General features: G+C 36.7%; 1 long non-coding RNA gene across 1 annotated transcript; it reads right to left on the bottom strand.

Moving 5' to 3' along the window:
- Positions 1–7,259: 7,259 nt before the first annotated feature.
- Positions 7,260–11,955, bottom strand: LOC103012045 (uncharacterized). Its single transcript, XR_451168.2, has 3 exons — positions 11,584–11,955; positions 10,250–10,352; positions 7,260–7,866 (listed from the first exon to the last, which is right to left on the bottom strand). It is a non-coding gene; the product is annotated as an uncharacterized LOC103012045 (long non-coding RNA).
- Between the last annotated feature and the right edge of the window lie 9,188 nt (positions 11,956–21,143).

Below are 21,143 nucleotides of genomic sequence, written 5' to 3'. Positions count from 1 at the left end.
GGAGGGCAGAGCGGAGAGATTCCGCACGGAGGCTCGGCGCCGAGCAGCACTCACCAGCCCGAGAGGCTTGTCTGCTCCCCCGCCGGGGCCGGCGGGGCTGGGAGCTGAGGCTCGGGCTGCTGTCGGATCGCAGGGAGAGGACTGGGGTTGGCTGCGTGAACACAGCCTGAAGGGGTTAGTGCACCACGGTGAGCCGGGACGGAGTCCGGGAAAAGTCTGCAGCTGCCAAAGAGGCAAGAGACTTTTTCTTACCTCTTTGTTTCCTGGTGCGCGAGGAGAGGGGATTCAGAGCGCCGCCTAAACGAGCTCCAGAGACGGGCGCGAGCCGCGGCTGTCAGCACGGACCCCAGAGACGGGCATGAGATGCTAAGGCTGCTGCCGCCGCCACCAAGAAGCCTGTGTGCGAGCACAGGTCACTCTCCACACCGCCCCTCCCGGGAGCCGGTGCAGCCCGCCACCGCCAGGCTCCCGTGATCCGGGGACAACTTCCCCGGGAGAACGCATGGCACGCCTCACGCTACTGCAACGTCACGACGCCTCTGACGCCGCAGGCGCGCCCCGCCTCCTCTGTACCGCTCCCTCCCCCCCGCCTGAGTGACCCAGAGCTCCCGAAGCAGCTGCTCCTTTAACCCCGTACTGTCTGGGCGGGAACAGACGCCCTCAGGCGACCTACACGCAGAGGCGGGTCCAAATCCAAAGCTGAAACCTGGGAGCTGTGCGAACAGAGAAGAGAAGGGGAAATCTCTCCCAGCAGCCTCAGGAGCAGCGGATTAAATCTCCACAAACAACTTGATGTACCCTGCATCTGTGGAATACCTGAACAGACAACGAATCATCCCAAATTCAGGCGGTGGACTCTGGGAGCAGGAGATATTAATTTTTCCCCTTTTCCTTTTTTTGTGAGTGTATATGTATATGCTTCTGGGTGAGATTTTGTCTGTATAGCTTTGCTTTATAATAGCTTTATTTTACTTCACTATATTATATCCTCTTTCTTTCTTTCTTTCTATTTTTTCTCCCTTTTACTCTGAGCCCTGTGGATAAAAGGCTCTTGGTGCTCCACCCAGGCATCAGGGCCGTGCCTCTGAGGTGGGAGAGCCAACTTCAGGACACTGGTCTGCAAGAGACCTCCCAGCTCCACGTAATACCAAACTGCAAAAATCACTCACAGATCTCCATCTCAACATCAAGACCCAGCTTCACTCAATGACCAGCAAGCTACAGTGCTGGACACCCTATGCCAAACAACTAGCAAGTCAGGAACACAACCCCATCCCTTAGCAGAGAGGCTGCCTAAAATCATAATAAGGCCACAGACACCCCAAAATACACCACCAGACGTGGACGTGCCCACCAGAAAGACAAGTTCCAGCCTCATCCACCAGAACACAGGCACTAGTTCCCTCCACCAGGAAGCCTACACAACCCACTGAACCAACCTTAGCCACTGGGGACAGATACCAAAAACAACGGGAACTACGAACCTGCAGCCTGTGAAAACGAGACCTCAAACAGAGTAAGATAAGCAAAATGAGATGACAGAAAAACACACAGCAGAAGAAGGAGCAGGGTCAAAACACACCAGACGTAACAAATGAAGAGGAAATAGGTAGTCTACCTGAAAACGAATTCAGAATAATGATAGTAAGGATGATCCAAAATCTTGGGAATAGAATAGACAAAATGCAAGAAACATTTAACAAGGACGTAGAAGAACTAAAGAGGTACCAAGCAATGATGAAAAACACAATAAATGAAATTAAAAATACTCTAGATGGGATCAATAGCAGAATAACTGAGGCAGAAGAACGGATAAGTGACCTAGAAGATAAAATGGTGGAAATAACTACTGCAGAGCAGGATAAAGAAAAAAGAATGAAAAGAACTGAGGACAGTCTCAGAGACCTCTGGGACAACATTAATCGCTCTAACATTTGAATTATAGGGGTCTCAGAAGAAGAAGAGAAAAAGAAAGGGACTGAGAAAATATTTGAAGAGATTATAGTCGAAAACTGCCCTAATATGGGAAAGGAAATAGTTAATCAAGTCCTGGAAGCACAGAGAGTTCCATACAGGATAAACCCAAGGAGAAACACGCCAAGACACATATTAATCAAACTGTCAAAAATTAAATATAAAGAAAACATATTAAAAGCAGCAAGGGAAAAACAACAAATAACACACAAGGGAATCCCCATAAGGTTAACAGCTGATCTTTCAGCAGAAACACTGCAAGCCAGAAGGGAGTGGCAGGATATACTTAAAGTGATGAAGGAGAAAAACCTACAGCCAAGATTACTCTACCCAGCAAGGATCTCATTCAGATTTGATGGAGAAATTAAAACCTTTACAGACGAGCAAAAGCTGAGAGAGTTCAGCACCACCAAACCAGCTTTACAACAAATGTTAAAGGAACTTCTCTAGGCAAGAAACACAAGAGAAGGAAAACACCTACAATAACACACCCAAAATATTTAAGAAAATTGGAATAGGAACATACATATCGATAATTACCTTAAATGTAAATGGATTAAATGCTCCCACCAAAAGACAACGACTGGCTGAATGGATACAAAAACAAGACCCATATATATGCTGTCTACAAGAGACCCACTTCAGACCTAGGGACACATACAGACTGTAAGTGAGGGGATGGAAAAAGATATTCCATGCAAATGGAAATCAAAAGAAAGCTGGAGTAGCAATTCTCATATCAGACAAAATAGACTTTAAAATAAAGACTATTACAAGAGACAAAGAAGGACACTATATAATGATCAAGGGATCGATCCAAGAGGAAGGTATAACAATTGTACATATTTATGCACCCAACATAGGAGCACCTCAATACATAAGGCAAATACTAACAGCCATAAAAGGGGAAATTGACAGTAACACAATCATAGCAGGGGACTTTAACACCCCACTTTCACCAATGGACAGATCATCCAAAATGAAAATAAATAAGGACACACAAGCTTTAAATGATACATTAAACAAGATGGACTTAATGGATATTTATAGGACATTCCACCCAAAAACAACAGAATACACATTTTTCTCAAGTGCTCATGGAACATTCTCCAGGATACATCATATCTTGGGTCACAAATCAAGCCTTGGTAAATTTAAGAAAATTGAAATCGTATCAAGTATCTTTTCTGACCACAACGCTATGAGACTAGATATCAATTACAGGAAAAGATCTGTAAAAAATACAAACACATGGAGGCTACACAATACACTATTTAATAACGAAGTGATCACTGAAGAAATCAAAGGGGAAATCAAAAAATACCTAGAAACAAATGACAATGGAGACACGACGATCCAAAACCTAGGGGACACAGCAAAAGCAGTGCTAAGAGGGAAGTTTATAGCAATACAGGCCTACCTCAAGAAACAGGAAACATCTCGAATAAACAACCTAAACTTGCACCTAAAGCAATTAGAGAAAGAAGAACAAAAAAACCCCAAAGCTAGCAGAAGGAAAGAAACCATAAAGATCAGGTCAGAAATAAATGAAAAAGAAATGAAGGAGACAATAGCAAAGATCAATGAAACTAAAAGCTGGTTCTTTGAGAAGATAAACAAAATTGATAAACCATTAGCCAGACTCATCAAGAGAAAAACGGAGAAGTCTCAAATCAACAGAATTAGAAATGAAAAAGGAGAAGTAACCACTGACACTGCAGAAATACAAAAGATCATGAGAGATTACTGCAAGCAACTCTATGCCAATAAAATGGACAACCTGGAAGAAATGGACAGATTCTTAGAAATGCACAATCTGCCGAGACTGAACCAGGAAGAAATAGAAAATATGAACAGACCAATCACAGGCACTGAAATTGAAACTGTGATTAAAAACCTTCCAACGAACAAAAGCCCAGGACCAGAAGGCTTCACAGGTGAATTCTATCAAACATTTAGAGAAGAGCTAATACCTATCCTTCGCAAACTCTTCCAAAATATTGCAGAGGGAGGAACACTCCCAAACTCATTCTACAAGGCCACCATCACCCTGATACAAAAACCAGACAAAGATGTCACAAAGAAAGAAAACTACAGGCCAATATCACTGATGAACATAGAGGCATAAATCCTCAACAAAATACTAGCAAACAGAATCCATTAGCACATTAAAAGGATCATACACCATGATCAAGTGGGGTTTATTCCAAGATTGCAAGGATTCTTCAATATACGCAAATCAATCAATGTGATACACCATATTAACAAATTGAAGGAGAAAAACCATATGATCATCTCAATAGATGCAGAGAAAGCTTTCGACAAAATTCAACACCCATTTATGATAAAAGCCCTGCAGAAAGTAGGCATAGAGAGAACTTTCCTCAACATAATAAAGGCCATATATGACAAACCCACAGCCAACATTGTCCTCAATGGTGAAAAACTGAAACCATTTCCACTAAGATCAGCAATAAGACAAGGTTGCCCACTCTCACCACTATTATTCAACATAGTTTTGGAAGTGTTAGCCACAACAATCAGAGAAGAAAAAGAAATAAAAGGAATCCAAATCGGAAAAGAAGAAATAAAGCTCTCACTGTTTGCAGATGACATGATACTATACATAGAGAATCCTAAAGATGCTACCAGAAAACTCCTAGAGCTAATCAATGAATTTGGTAAAGTAGCAGGATACAAAATTAATGCACAGAAATCTCTTGCATTTCTATACACTAATGACGAAAAAACTGAAAGTGAAATTAAGAAAACACTCCCGTTTACCATTGCAACAAAAAGAATAAAATATCTAGGAATAAACCTACCTAAGGAGACAAAAGACCTGTATGCAGAAAATTATAAGACACTGATGAAAGACATTAAAGATGATACAAATAGATGGAGAGATATACCATGTTCTTGGATTGGAAGAATCAACATTGTGAAAATGACTCTACTACCCAAAGCAATCTACAGATTCAATGCAATCCCTATCAAACTACCACTGGCATTTTTCACAGAACTAGAACAAAAAATTTCACAATTTGTATGGAAACACAAAAGACCCCGAATAGCCAAAGCAATCTTGAGAACGAAAAATGGAGCTGGAGGAATCAGACTCCCGGACTTCAGACTATATTACAAATCTACAGTAATCAAGACAGTTTGGTACTGGCTCAAAAACAGAAATATAGATCAATGGAACAGGATAGAAAGCCCAGAGATAAACCCATGCACATATGGTCACCTTATCTTTGATAAAGGAGGCAAGCATATACAGTGGAGAAAAGACAGCCTCTTCAATAATTGGTGCTGGGAAAATTGGACAGATGCATGTAAAAGTATGAAATTAGAACACTCCCTGACACCCTGTACAAAAATAAACTCAAAATGGATTAAAGACCTAAGTGTAAGGCCAGACACTATCAAACTCTTACAGGAAAACATAGGCAGAACACTCTATGACATACATCACAGCAAGATTCTTTTTGACCCAGCTCCCAGAGAAATGGAAATAAGAACACAAATAAACAAATGGGACCTAATGAAACTTAAAAGCTTTGGCACAGCAAAGGAAACCATAAACAAGACCAAAAGACAACCATCAGAATGGGAGAAAATATTTGCAAATGAAGCAACTGACAAAGGATTAATCTCCAAGATTTACAAGCAGCTCATGCAGCTCAATAACAAAAAAAAGAACCACCCAATCCACAAATGGGCAGAAGACCTAAATAGACATTTCTCCAAAGAAGATATACAGATTGCCAAGAGATACATGAAAGAATGCTCAACATCATTAATCATTAGAGAAATGCAAATCAAAACTACAATGAGATATCATCTCACACCAGTCAGAATGGCCATCATCACAAAATCTAGAAACAATAAATGCTGGAGAGGGTGTGGAGGAAAGGGATCACTCTTGCACTGTTGGTGGGAATGTAAATTGATACAGCCACTATGGAGAACAGTATGGAGGTTCCTTAAAATACTAAAAATAGAACTACCGTACGACCCAGCAATCCCACTACTGGGCATATACCCTGAGAAAACCATAGTTCAAAAAGAGTCATGTACCAATATGTTCATTGCAGCTCTATTTACAATAGCCAGGACATGGAAGCAACCTAAGTGTCCATCATCGGATGAATGGATAAAGAAGATGTGGCACATATATACAATGGAATATTACTCAGCCATAAAAAGAAATGAAATGGAGGTATTTGTAATGAGGTGGATGGAGTTAGAGTCTGTCATACAGAGTGAAGTAAGTCAGAAAGAGAAAAACAAATACAGTATGCTACCACATATATATGGAATCTAAGGGGAAAAAAAAAAAAAGACCATGAAGAACCTAGTGGCAAGACGGGAATAAAGACACAGACCTACTAGAGAATGGACTTGAGGATATGGGGAGGGGGAGGGGTGAGATGTGACAGGGTGAGAGAGTGTCATGGACATATATACACTACCAAATGTAATATAGATAGCTAGTGGGAAGCAGCCGCATAGCACAGGGAGATCAGCTCGTTGCTTTGTGACCACCTAGAGGGGTGGGATGGGGAGGGTGGGAGGGAGGGAGATGCAAGAGGGAAGATATATGGGAACATATGTATATGTATAACTGATTCACTTTGTTATAAAGCAGAAGCTAACACACCATTGTAAAGCAATTATACTTCAATAAAGATGTTTAAAAAAAAAAAAAAACCACACACTGGGTGGGTATTCTCATGATCCCACTTCATGGATGAGAATGCTGCATCATACAAGGGACTTAAGTGACCTGACCAAGTAGATGCGGGGTTGGGATTACTGCCTCGGAAAACTGGCTGCAGTCTCTGTGTCCTCAACCACCGTATTACACTGCCTCTTCTATGCTACACATGATTTTTGGAAGCATTGCTTTCCAGCCATTGCCTGATAAACAGCTGGTGCATGTCTTCTCTCCCCAAGATTGGATTTACACTGAATGCCAGCTTCATAAGTGTGATACTCCAGGTATAATCCCAAGTGATTCTTTACATTTAATCTTTAGTCCACTATGACTTGCCCAGAGAATAAAATATGTGGGACCTTAGAAAAGCAAGTTTTAGTAAAAGAACCGAAAATGGAGGGAGGAAGCATATACCTGGCATTTCTTTCTCTGAGCAGCAGAATTGGAAATGCAATGCCATCATGATCCAACTGGTTTATTTGCCAATTTATAACAATATTTTGAAGAACTATTTGACGTGTGTAATTTTGGATATTATTACATGAATGAGGGTTGCTGATTGCTGATGGAGAAAACCACACAGCTACGTAGTTTTGCACCGTTATATAAAAATTGTGGTTTTCATTCCCAATGGAGCCATCAAGGTTGCTGACAGTCCTATACTCAGTCAGCTTATTTAGTTTATGGAAAAATATTTTCCATGAAGCGATTCCAAACTTACTTCATTCTTGTAAATCCATAAGAATGTTTTTTGTTTCTTTGCCCCATCACTTACTCTATACCTGAGGGAATGAGGGAATGCTCTAATCTACTGTGTGGGATAGGTGCTATTGCTTAAAAATTTTATTGTTACCGCGTCCAAGCTTGTGCTGCGTGCCACATGACAGGCCAATGAATTGAGAGATGAGGTATTGCGGCAAGAAATAGTGACTTCATTTGGAAAGACGCGAAGACCAAAAAGTTGTTGGGCTGGTGTCCCAAAGAACCATCTTATCGGAGTTAGAATTCAGGCTTCTTTCATACTAAATGGGGAGGGAGTGTGGCTGGTTGTTGCAGACTTCTTGGTGCTGGAATCCTTTGTTCTTGCAGCCGTCCACGTAGGTCAGGTTGCAATGTTCCTATAAACCTCCAACAAGACAACTGTCATTTTCTGTTCTGCAACTTTCTTATTTCTGTATGAATGGCAAAGTGTTATACCTTTAAAAGTCAGAGCCTTGAGGAAGGGCTATCCTGTATAGCTCAGGCTATAGGCAACATTGTTTTACAAAGGTACTGAACCAGCATGACTAAGCACAGGCAACAGAGCACAAGGGTTAGCGCTAAAGGAATAGATCTGATATGGAGCTAGGTTTGTTCTTCTCTGTAACATTATGATCAGCGTCTTTTGAAATAATAATCTATTCTCACATAAATTAGCAACTTTGAAGAGCCTATATACTCACTTCCCTTCTCCATTTGGATTGCAGAAGATTCCAAAAGTTGGAATAGTTGGTATTCTATCAGAATACCAACTAAAACTGAATAGGCATATAAACATTACTGAGAACTTCCATTCTAAAAAATGTACCCAACTAAAGTGCATATGGCAGCACTTTTTGTAACAGTTCCAGACTAGAAATAACCCAACTATCCACTAAAAGTAGAAGGGTTATATAGTGTATGGCAAATGTACACAATGGAATTCTTTCAGCAATGAGAATGAATACATTCCTGAAGTGTGAGTAACTCTCACAACAAAAGATTGAACACAAGAAGCCAGACACTAAAGATCATACACTGGGAGATTTCAATTACATAAAAGTCAAACACAGAAAAAACTAATCAATAATGATAGAAGTCATTATAGTGGTTACTTTTTTGGTAACTAGGAATGGGTGTTGGTGGGGCTTCTTGATCCAGGAGGTTGTTACAGGAATGTCATCATTGTATGAAAATTAATAAAACTCTTCTTTATAATCTGAACTGCTTTCCCTATGTATGTTTTGCTTCAATGTCTTTTTCTTTAAGAACAATATAAGGGGATACCTCACACATGCGCACACACACCACCCCACGGAGAGTTTTACTATTCCATAATTACAAAATTACCTGGGAAAGGACAACTTGCAAGAAACTTTGAATTATATCACAGAAATTTCTTATCACATGATTATAATTTCTTCCAATAATGTCTTTATCCACAATATAATCTCTGCCAGCCACTTCCACAAACTCTTCATAAATAGCTCATCTGGGCATGATGACTTTCTAGTATTCTCCCATGTCACATGAAAATATACTAAGTATCACTAACACTATTGGGTATTACATACCTAAAGTAAAGCCACGGTGTTACACTTGTTTTATGATTTTTATTTTAGAAACACACTAGTAACTAACTTGCTTAAAATCTTTCACCAATGTTTCCTAGAAGCACAGCAGTCTTAGGAATAGAAATATCAATGTATTTTTTTTTAATTTTGTTCAATTCCTTTGTACTTTTTTATATTTTATTCTACAGACCACTTATTCAAATGTGTTACTTTATATGTTTTACTCAGATCTATTCATCCTATTAAAGTAACTTGCAAGTTTGTGCAATAACAAACATATTGAGTTTGGCTCTAGAGGGCTTTCATTATGGGTTTCATAATGTTCTCATACGCCTGTTGTCATTAATCCCACTTTAAATGCAGGTCCACCATCTTTTTAACAACACGGATGCATGTATGAATCAAGTCATAACTGCCGGTGGGCATGACGACAGTATTATATTTGCAGGTTATTTTCATGATGAGCTCTTATTTATTGAGTCTGCTCTGGTCGTCTCTGAGATGATTTTATTAAACAAGTAATAAAGAGGTGTAGGTACAAAAGGATATACATGGAAGCATATAGGATGTCACATGCTGAATACAAATGTGCTGTTAAGAATGTATAATATCATGAAATAATGAGATTAGAAAATTTTGCTGGCAGTTATTCACAGACAAATATAACAGTCCAGGCCTGGCCTGAATCAATAATCTTCATGTGTGACCAGACAGCAAACAATCTTTACAAGCACAAAGACCTTTCTTTTTATTTGCCCTGTGTTTTTTTTGTTTGTTTGTTTGTTTGTTTTTTGTTTGTTTTTCGGTTTATTTAATAGGAATGAATTTGTGTTCTTTGCATAAATTGGAACAGTTACACAGTAGTCAGAACAATGGGTAAGTAGAATGGGATTAACCGCTGCTACTGGACTTTTCTTTGTGAATATGATCAATATTTGCATTCAGCACTAAAAATGGAGAATGAATAAGTTAATATTTAATATTAATTGATAGAATATATTGGCAATGACATGCTATTAACATAAAAATGCTGTGTCATTTCTATTTATGTTGAAGGATAAAAATAAATAATAATAAATACCTTCTTTCTATAGCTGTGCTACATAATGTTGTAATAGCCTAAAAATTCCTGGTCTATGGGACCTTGAAGGAGAAAAATCATATGTACTTACTTAGCCAACAAGAAGCTGGGACTTCTATGTACCCTTTAAATAAAACCACAGGATTCTGGTTAATGTTTTACCGTGTTGAGTGCATGCATTTGTTCTGGTGTGGATACAGCCGTGCTACAGCAGGCAAGCAGCAGTCCTCTCCAGGCTACTTCTCCTCTGAATTCTCTTGTAAGCCTGATTGAAAGAAAGAACAAAGGAATGAAAAGGAGGTGTATTATCCTCTCATATGTACCGTTAATGCATTTAGACGTTTCAGACAAAAAACAGTCAAAATAGAGGCCACATTTTAATTGCATACCCACACAATATTTCTTCCAAAATACATTTCTCCAAACCTAGGTCTGTGTCTAGATTTCTTTCCCTCTAAACCCTTAAAAATGCTGAAATAAATAAATCACTACAGCATAAAGTGATTTCTGATCAGGAAAAAAAGAGGGGCTTATTTTGCTCGCATAACCTGAGAATAGTAAAAATGAAAGAGAATTCTCAGGAAGTAATCCCACATAATTTAACCATGGCATAAATGACACACAACAAAGATAAGGCAATACCATGAGCAAGCTAATTTTTTTAAAAAAAATTGTACGTTCGCTGTTTAAGAATAACTGTGTCGAAGATTGTAACTTTAAAATCAAATGGTAGGTGCTTGCTGTCACTTGGAGTGCTATTTCTTGATTTCTGGCATTCTTTCATCTATAATATGAGGAACCGCTCTGCTCATTCTTCCCTCCAGTGTAGACATATATGGTGACCGATGCTCTATGGACATCCTCTAATGATAAACACGAACTTCTGCATTTGGAGCTAGAATTTATATACAACATTAGAATTAAAATGTCAATCAAGTTTAATCATATTGAAAATGAATATTCATAAAAACAATGCACTTGACCATGTAGTGAAAAAATAGTTTAAAATATGGATTCAATATTAGGAGAGAAATGTTCCCATAGTAATAATAGTTCAAAGTTTGGCAATGATCAAGGTTTTTGAGAGGAAAAAAAAAAATCTATCCTAACTGTATTGGACTACATTATTTTCACACTAAAATTTTCTAGTCTATAAAGATTTTGTAGTCAGTGTACTTATGTAATGTTGGATACATACCTGTTTAAATTTGTTTATAAATATTTATAGTTTATAAATATTTCTATTCATAGACATTACTTTTAAAATGTATACAGTAATCTCCCTACATACAAATGAGTTCCTTTCTGAGAGTGCATCTGTAAGTCCAGTTTGTTCGTAAGTCCAACAAAGTTAGCCTAGGTACCCAATTAATGCAATCGGCTATATAGTACTGTACGGTTATAGGTTTATAATACTTTTCACAAAAATAATATGTACATTAAAAAAATCAAATACAAAACATAAGGAAAACATTTTTAATCTTACAGTACAGTACCTTGAAAAGTCAGTAGTGCAGTACAACAGTTGGCATACAGGGGCTGGCAGGCACGTTCCCATCTTTGAAAGTTCGCAGCTTGAAGGTTTGTATGTAGGTCATGACTTACTGTATATTGTAAGATTGTGACAGACTAACCAGTGTCAGCATACGGATGGTCGTTCTTTCTTTTTTGCAGAGTCAGATCTAGTCCTAACTATATTTTAAGGCATTAATTTCTATTGTAAAAATATGTTTTCTTGGATGATGAGAAGCATTTTTCAGAATGAAAAGGCCCTTTGCTTTTAAAGAATCGTGATATGAACCTCAAGTTCTGGCTCTCATTCTGGGAATTTGAGTGTACGAAGTTGCCTGAAAAAATCATTCCTGCCCACCACCTGAAATAAGAGTGAGGTAGACAAAGATGATGAGAGTAAAATATTTTAATACTCAACTTATTTTATTACCAAAATGATAAATTGTCCCTTCTTCATAATGCAAATAACTTAGACATTATAATTTTGAGTTCTGTAACAAAAAATGAGTCAGAACACACGTTTTGAATTAAAAATAGGAAATCTTCTCTGAATGAAATAATTCACTCTACAGAAGACCAAAACCACCTGTTGAAATAGAAAGACATTTTTTTTTTTTTCTAAGTGCTGTTTAGAGCTGAGTTTTCTACCAACGAGTGGATGTCACGTGACAGCTCAGGGACAGCTGTTTTCTGAAGCTGACTTACGCCACCTGTGTCTGTGCATCAGACAGAGAATCAGAATCATTTAATGCATCCTAAATGTGCATCTGCCCTAGATCACTCACTTTTTAAATGAAATCAATAGATTTTATTTTGAGAGTAGTTTTAGGCTCATAGAAAAATTAATTGGAAAGTACTGAGAGTTCCCATGTACCCTCACCCTCAAACCCCCATTTTCCCTATTAATAACATCCTGCACTACTGTGATCCATTTCTTGCAATTGATGAATCAATATTGATATGTTATTATTAACTAAAGTCCATAGTTTTCCTTAAGGTTCACTCCTTGTGTGGTACAGTTCTATGGGTTTTGAAAAATGTATATTTATCCATTATTACATTACCATGAAGTAGTTTCCCTGCCCTAAAATTTCCCTGTACTCCGTCTGTTCACCACTCCCTCTCTCCCTCCCTCAACCTTTGCAATTACTGATCTTTTTATCATCTCCATAGTTTTGCCTTTTCCAGAATGCCATATAGTTGGAGTCATACAAACATGTACTTTTAAAGAAAACCCCAGAGATCTGATGCACAGGCAAGAATGGTAACCAGTGGAGTAACAATGCAAACAGAAGAGATTTAAGTTTCAAAAGCCCACTGGTATAGTGTAGTAGTAGGGAAACCATTGCCATGGCAAAGGCAAAGCTGAGTTCTTAGTGTGCATAGATAAAAACGACTATTGATGTTAGACTGTGGAAAGTTTAACAAATAGACGAAGCAGCTGTTATTGTATAATGTAAGCAATGGAAATTTGTTTTATCAAAGTCTTCTTCCCTACCCACCCCAGTGGACAATGCTAATTAAACTCAAAATATCACTTTGACCTTCCTTAGTCTCCACTGAAAACCAGAAAAGAGATGAAATAAAGAGATGATCTAGCCTGAAAGGAGCAATGTGCTGAGCCATGCTGCAGAGAGGTTGTCCTTTGCATGATTCCTGCCTGAAGAGGCATTCTGGAAAAGCCTGGCTGCACACTTTTTATATTTGCCACAGCACAGCAAACGACTTTATTTTAATATATATCCAGATGACTCTGCAAGAAAATAAAAAAGTCATTAAAAGAATAGGTCAGGAATGACTATATATGTATGTGTTGTAACTTAACAAAGTTTTTCTACTGTCAAAGAAGTTTGAACCCAGAGTGACTTTTTTGTGAGTGTGCAAAATGTCAATCAAGCAATATTAACTGCTACCGCAAAATGGATTGTCTGTCCTATTGGATGACATCGTTATAGAAAATAAATTTCTTTTAATAGAATTAAACTACATGAATGACCTTATTTCAAAAAGTCATGTTCAAGAATATTTACATATTTCTGCATTTAAATAAGTTGTTCATGTTCTGGCAACTCCAAGTAAATATGTAACATTGCTTCTTAATAATTCATCTAATTTTATAGTCAAATTCCTGTTTTTCAGGTTTTTACCATAAATTATTCAATTATATCATTGTATATGTTTTCATATAATTAATTATAAATTACCTAGAGTGGATTGTCCACATAGAATCATCTATTGACTCATTTATTCATAACGTATTTTAGACCTACTCTGTGCCAAGTACTGTCCTAGGAGTTATGGATACATGGTACATAAGACAGACTAAATACCTATCTTCATGGATGTTTATTTTATAAGCCCATGCCTTTGCCTTAGTGAGTTTGGGCTACTAATAACAAAATATCATAGTCTGGGTGGCTTAAACAGTAAACATTTATTTTGCATAGTTCTGGAGGCTGGGAAGTCCAAGATGAATGTGTTGGCAGATTTGGTGTTTGGTGAGAGCCCACTTCCTGGTTTACAGATGGCAACCTTCTTGCTATATTCTCACATGCTGGAGAGGACAGTTTTGGTTTCTCTTCATCCTCTTATAAGGGCACTAATGCTATCCTGGGACCTCCACCCTCATGACCTCATCTAAACCTAATTACCTCCCAAAGTCCTTCCTCCTAATACCATCTGTGATATTGTGATTTATAACAAGAAATATATATTTGACCTTTGTCTCCATTTACTGCACAGAGTTCTTAAAACCCTTGGAATTTCCTAAGTGATGAGAGGAATAATGATGTTTTTTGTTATGTTAATGATGTGATTTGGAAAGCACTTAAGAATGGACACTGGTCACCAGGAGAACCAACCACGAAGAGAGAGTTGGAACTTTCAACCCAACCCCCCAGAAACCCCACATCTGGGGAGGGGAGAGGCGCTGGAGGTTAAATCGATCACCAATGCCAATGATTTAATTAATCATGCCTATGTAATGAAGACCCCATAAAAACCCAAAAGGACAGGATTTGGGGAGCTTCTGGGTTGGAGCACACAGACGGGTACTTGGGAGAGCAGAGCACCCAGAGAAGCATATCCTTTCCCACACATCTTGCCCTAGGAATCTCTTCCATCTAGATGTTCATCCGCGTCATTTATTATATCCCTTTATAATAAACCAGTAAATGTAAGTAAAATGTTTCTCTGAGTTCTGTGAGCCTCTCTCTAACAAATTCATCTAACCCAAGGAGGGGGTTATTGGAACCTCCAATCTATACCCATTTAGGCAGAAGCACACATGACAACCTGGGCTTGCACCTGTCATATAAAGTAGAGGGGGACATTCTTGTAGGACTGAGCCCTTAACCTGTAGGATCTGACAATATCTCTGGGTAAATAGTGTCAGAACCGACTTGTAGGACACCCAGCTGTTGTCTGAGCATTGCTTGGTGTGTGAGGAAAACTACTCCACCCCCAGCATTAGAAATTGGATGCATAATCGGATATCACATTAGAAATTAGGACTTCAATGTATGAATTTTGGTGGGACACACATTCAATCCATAATAGCTCTCTTATGCTTCTATTGCTTCCAATAGGTATGTGTGGAGTTATTATTTTTCTCAGCAAAAATAATCTGGCTTTTGATGTGCTTTTCATTGCTATCAGATCTCTCTCTCTCTCTCTCTCTATATATATATACACACACACATATATAATATATACTATATATACATATAATACAAATTTGTCTTTTTATATAATCTAAATCAATCATAGAAAAGGATCTTTCAAATACTCTTTTCAATTAAGAGACCTCTGCATTAGGAGTTTTATGTAAGGCATATGTTTATATGCCTTAATTTTGCTTTGAGTTCTTATTTTTTATACCTTTTAGACCCTTGAATTTCCATATGTCTCATTTTAACTATAAAATTACCAATGCTATTTTTGTATGCTGTGTTTTATTAATTTTCTCGTCCAACAAAGAAACGTAACAATATCAATAAATCTGTTACTATTACTACTATCACTACTACTAGTAATAATAATAATGATTATCATAATAATGATAAATTCACTAGTCTTTTCTATTATCATCTGCTATTTTCTAACTTTTTTCCCAGGATGCTCTTACTCAAAAGTTCAATCATGTTTGAGAGTGGAAGCTAGTAAGACCACTAAAATAGAGCAAGCAAGTCCTTCCTCTCTCAAGTTAACTATCAATACATTACGGTGCTTCTGTATTTCTTCATATACTTTAGCCTGCTGATTGTTAAACTGGCTGTCTAGTTATTAACAGCATAAACCAGAGTGATTTTTCTATTAATTCAAGAATATTTGCCTTGTTTATTCCTACTTTGTCACTTCCATGAGTTCCTTTGTTAAATGATTTTAGCTTGAAGCATCAATTGAAATCAGTTATGCTTTTCCCCCTTTTATATACTCACTGGCATCAAAGGAGAGATGAAGTCCTCACCTGTAAAACTACTGAAGTCATGAGCTTTTTGTGTTCCTCTTTCCTGAACTCAAATAGTTGTGGACTAAGATATAAAATTGACGGTGCCAAGCCTGTAGTTAGCATAACGCATCTAGTTTCTCAGCTCTTCTACAGATCACAGAATCCATTGAAATTCTCAACATATGTGGTAAAACCTCAAGATAACACTCCTTGAGTTAATTTGGATGTGTTAGCATTTTCTGATCCACAGTCCTCTGTAGGCTTAATCCTCAAAGAAAGTGGAGGAGGTACAAATGGAATCTGCTTTGTAGGGAGTGGCATACGGAGAAGAGGGTGAAGCTGAGCCAGTTTTGGCAGGCAAACCCCTCTTAGAATCACATGGTGGAGAGTGAATGTTTGCATCACTACTGTGCTGCTGACCTCATCTCTCTAGATCCAAACACCCGGGGGAGTCCTGTGACTACTGACGCTAAGTAACAGGGGGGATTCTTGAAATGACAGTTGATATTCTGGAAAGTCTCAATCAGCCTTATGACCTGGAATCTTTTGCATGAAAAATTTTGCACTAGAGTTCACTGTATCCTGCAGCTTGGAAAGATTTGGATTAGACAGTGAGCTAGGAATCAAATAACCTACAGAGAGCCTCTTAAAAACACGGAGATCTCTGCAAAATTATAAAACCCAAAATCCTATTTTGAGTATCTGAGAACTCTGGAAAATGGAAGGAATAATCTTGGAGATCTGAGAACAGTGTACCTATGGGTCCCCCTCATACATTCTGGAAAGCAGGGAAAAGACAATCTTACAACCTATACCATACCAAAGTGGACTAAGTCCAGAAGAGTAAAAATAGAAGCAGGAGAAGCCCAGGTATCAATAGAAAACTATGAGAATAATTGGAATTAATAATTGGAATGAATTCACCCGTAAAGCCATCTGTCTGGTCCTGGGCTTTATTTGCTGAGAGAATTTTGATTACTGATTCAATCCCCTTGCTTCTAATTGTTTTGTTCAGATTTTCTATTACTTCATGATTCAGTCTTGGTAAGTTTGCATGCCTCGAGGAATTTATTCATTTCTTCTATGTTATCTAATTTGATGATGTATAATTCTTCATAGTAGTCTAGTTAAAGACAGATACTGTGTGGTATCACTTATCTGTGGAGTATAAAAAAATAAAAAAAAAATTCATAGAAACAGAGAATAGAATGGTGGTTTCCACAGGCTGTTGGGAAGGGAGAAATAGGAAGATACAGGTCAAAAGGTTTAAACTTTCAGTTTTAAGAAGTTCTGAGGATCTAATGTGTATCATGGTGACTACAGTTAATAATACAGTATTGCATACCTGGAAGCTGCTGAGAGTACATGCTAAGTGTTTTCAACACACACACAGACAGTAAATGGAAATATACAATACAATAAAATAAATATAGAGCAAGAGAAAATGTGAGATAAGCTCTTTAATCTGGCTCCTGTGGATTCAGAGAGAGCCTGATGGGAGATGACTCAAAGATTTCCAGGCTGCATGGTTACATTTCCCACTTCAAATTTTTAGCTGAAAGTCAGCTGCACCTTTCTGCATGCACCATAGTTCAGTGAAGGGGTTGTCCAGCAACTGGAGGCCAAAATGTGATTAGCAGGTGCCCTAGTCTCAGTGAAAGGCAATAGGGGCCAGTGCCCCATAGATATCAGCCAGGCCAGGGAAGTCAAGGACAGATGAAATATAAGATTCTAGGAAATTAGGTAACCCCTAGAGTTAGGGTTAGGAGAAGAGGGAGAAAAAAATCCTGAATAAACTAATTATTTGTGACAAACAAATAGATCTATAAACCTGATTTGATTATTATTTTTTTGTTTGTTTCAGAATAGTGAGGAAACACAATGTGAGGAAACATAATGGCATTGCTAGATTAAATTATCTGGGTAGGGAATTGAATAGGAGCTCATGAACTAAGTTAAATTCCTTTATAAGACTATGAATAAGGTAGATGATTTTTGCAGACATTTGAGATTTGATTGTGGATTACATATCTGCCTGTACTCTGTCTTTCACAATTTTCTCCAGGACTAATTTTGTCCTTTAAATTCTCCTGATTCGCTTTCATTTGATCACAGGAAATTATTGCCCTCAAGTCTCATGATGCATTGGCTATAACACTCTAATTCTGCCTATTTCTCTCAAAAAATACTATGTTCTGGACCTCTCTCACCCCTCGTCATAATTGCATTCACTCCATCAAAATGTACGTGGTCTATGTGCTACTATTCCTAGCTTATAATAAAATGCTAACATCAGTCAACTTAAAACCTGTCATATAAAGAATTATAAAGGTACCAGGATTACTTTGCCTGGAACATTGCGGCCTTTAGACAGTTAGATGGCAGTTATTTTGTACGGGAATTTGTTAAGGGTGACTTCAGCTGAAAATTGTGACGTTATATCTGCACTTACTACGTAAATTATAAAGGAGTGTCATTAAACTTACTTGAGGACTAAGCAACACTTTGAAACTCTCAGCAAATACAGTTACCCCTGGCCACAGTTAGTTAAGAGCACAGAAACCGTGGTTAATGCAATGTGGATCTGAATTTTTAATTTATTCAATATGGATTAATTTCCACTTCAATTTAAAACCTGAAGAAATACAAAATATCATTCTATAAACACAAATGAACTGTTTTGTTACCATTATATTTCACCCTAACTGTTGCATCATGTATATTATAATTGTGTAGTAGTGTGAGTATCCGGCACGTGTATCTTTCGGGAGGTATGCATAAATATATCTAGTCAGTATCAATGGATTCAGTCCAAGTGTTTTTGTCTAAGCACTAATGTCTATAACATTACAAATAACATTGTAGCTTGTTTATTGTGATATTTTATGCAGAAAGTTAAGTGGTACTACGTACATCATAATTTTAAATTACATTATAATACTTATGACTTTATAATATAATTAAATTATTTTCTAGTTAAAAATAAGAAGGTACACATTGAATTCACAATAAAGAAATATGGATACAGAATGAATTAAAGATGCAGAAGATGGAAAAAGTAATTTATAAAAGACTTCAAAAGATGTAAGTTATTAATTTTATAATGAATGCCAATTGCAATTGGCTAGGCTGAATAAAATGAAAAATACTATATGTTTGATGCTTAAAATAAATTTACAGATAATAATGTTGACAAAAATGACATATTCGTAATATTCACTTAAACTGAAAGGAAATTTCTTCCCAAAATTAAAATTAAAATAGATAAAAGTATTTACCTGAAACTGGAATTAAAAATTCAACAAAATTTTAAAAATCATATTTAACAAGATCTGAGTGTGTAACTTTGGCAAGCTATCAGATGACTTGGTTCTTAAGCAAAATGAAAAGTATTTTTGAATGGTGAGAAAATAAAATGAATTACTAATTATTATTTATGGAAATTTATTACAAAATTATATGTTCAAACTAAAAAATTAATGAAGTGAAAAGTGAACTAAAATTTTAATGAAGTGAAAGATCTTCCCTTACACCACCAATTGCCTGTGCAATATAAAAACTTTCCAACAATATTTATGATAAATTGATTCAAAATATTAAATTTGCAAGTACTTTTCTTTAGTTTCACTCAGTTACCTGGTGCAAGAGACATTGCTTGGTTAAAACATCGGGTATATATTTTCTCAAAGTATTTAGAAAATAAGAAAAAATGTTTCCAATTTGCAGCCTAAAAATTGAGCTCATGGCATAGATATTTTAAATTAAGTTGCGTTTGTCAAAAAAGAATCTCAACTAGATATGGAATAATTAATTCTTATGATGGATGATACTCCAGTAATTTTTGGTTTGAAAATCTGAATTTATTGGAATTCTAAAACAAGCAAATGATAGTTATTTAATTCCTTTACTGTATGAAAATATATATATAACTGAGTTTCTTTGTAGAATTGTTTGAAAAAAGGGAATGCTTCCAAAATATTCAGTAATCAGGGACAAACATTAGTTATTATATCTGTTTCTTCATATCGCACTACTGATGTACAAGTTATATTTAAATTTCCCAGGAAAAGTACATCTTTTATGTTACTTATCTTGATAACAAGACAGGGTGCATAATTTATGATGCTCTGTGCAGAATGAAAATGTGGGACCACTTGCTAAAAAATTATTAAGAAGTTTAAGACATCAACAGCAGAACATTAAACCAAGCAGGGCTCTTCCAGGTGTACATCCTATGCAAATGCACCAGTCCCACACTTATGAAGTCAAACTTGCTGAATGAATACAATTGATGTTGAAATTGAGCTTTCAAAATACATATCAATAATAATTATTTTGCCCATTTTTCTAACATGAATCAATCTGTAGATGATATTAACTGCAACCTATAGCATTATATGCAATAGCTTTAAAAACTACAAGAAAATTTAAATAACACTTTGTTGATATTGATAAATTTATAGTTTCTTTTCCATTTATTCAATATACTTTACATTTTATGCTAGTAATACTGAGTGGACATAATAGTTCACGAATTTCCTGAATTTGGGTAGACATTTTGGAACTGATATGCTTCTGCTTCAAAGTCAAATCAATTCTTGTAAAAATTATAAACCAGCTTTTTGAACATGGATCGTTAAAGGAAAATGATGTTTTGGTACCTGATTCAATTATTAGAAAATGTCTCTGTATGTCCAAAATATTTTTGGGACTACATGGGGATAGTATCTACTGTTTCAACTGAAATTTTGTAAAAGCCAAATTCAAATCTAGTGTCTCTGATGAAAATTTGTGTTCTTATTGAAATGTAATATAAACATAAAATGTACACTAAATTTTAAAGTCTTGTATAAAAATTGAATGTAAAATATCAGTAATCTTACAATGATTATGTGTTGAGATAATATTTGGAACTTTAGAGTTAAGTAAACTCTACTGTAAAAATTAGTTTTAACTGTTTTTTCTTACTTTTTTGTATGAGTCTTGATGAAAAGTCAAACCCATGTATGTGGCCTACATTATTTTTTTCTTGACAATACTTACTTTTTCAACTGTCAGTGATTACTTATGCTATCCTATATTTCATCTTTTTTA

The sequence above is a fragment of the Balaenoptera acutorostrata genome, chromosome 5 (assembly GCF_949987535.1).
Source record: "Balaenoptera acutorostrata chromosome 5, mBalAcu1.1, whole genome shotgun sequence".
Classification (NCBI taxonomy): Eukaryota; Metazoa; Chordata; class Mammalia; order Artiodactyla; family Balaenopteridae; genus Balaenoptera; species Balaenoptera acutorostrata.
This window is presented reverse-complemented; position numbering and strand designations above follow the sequence as displayed.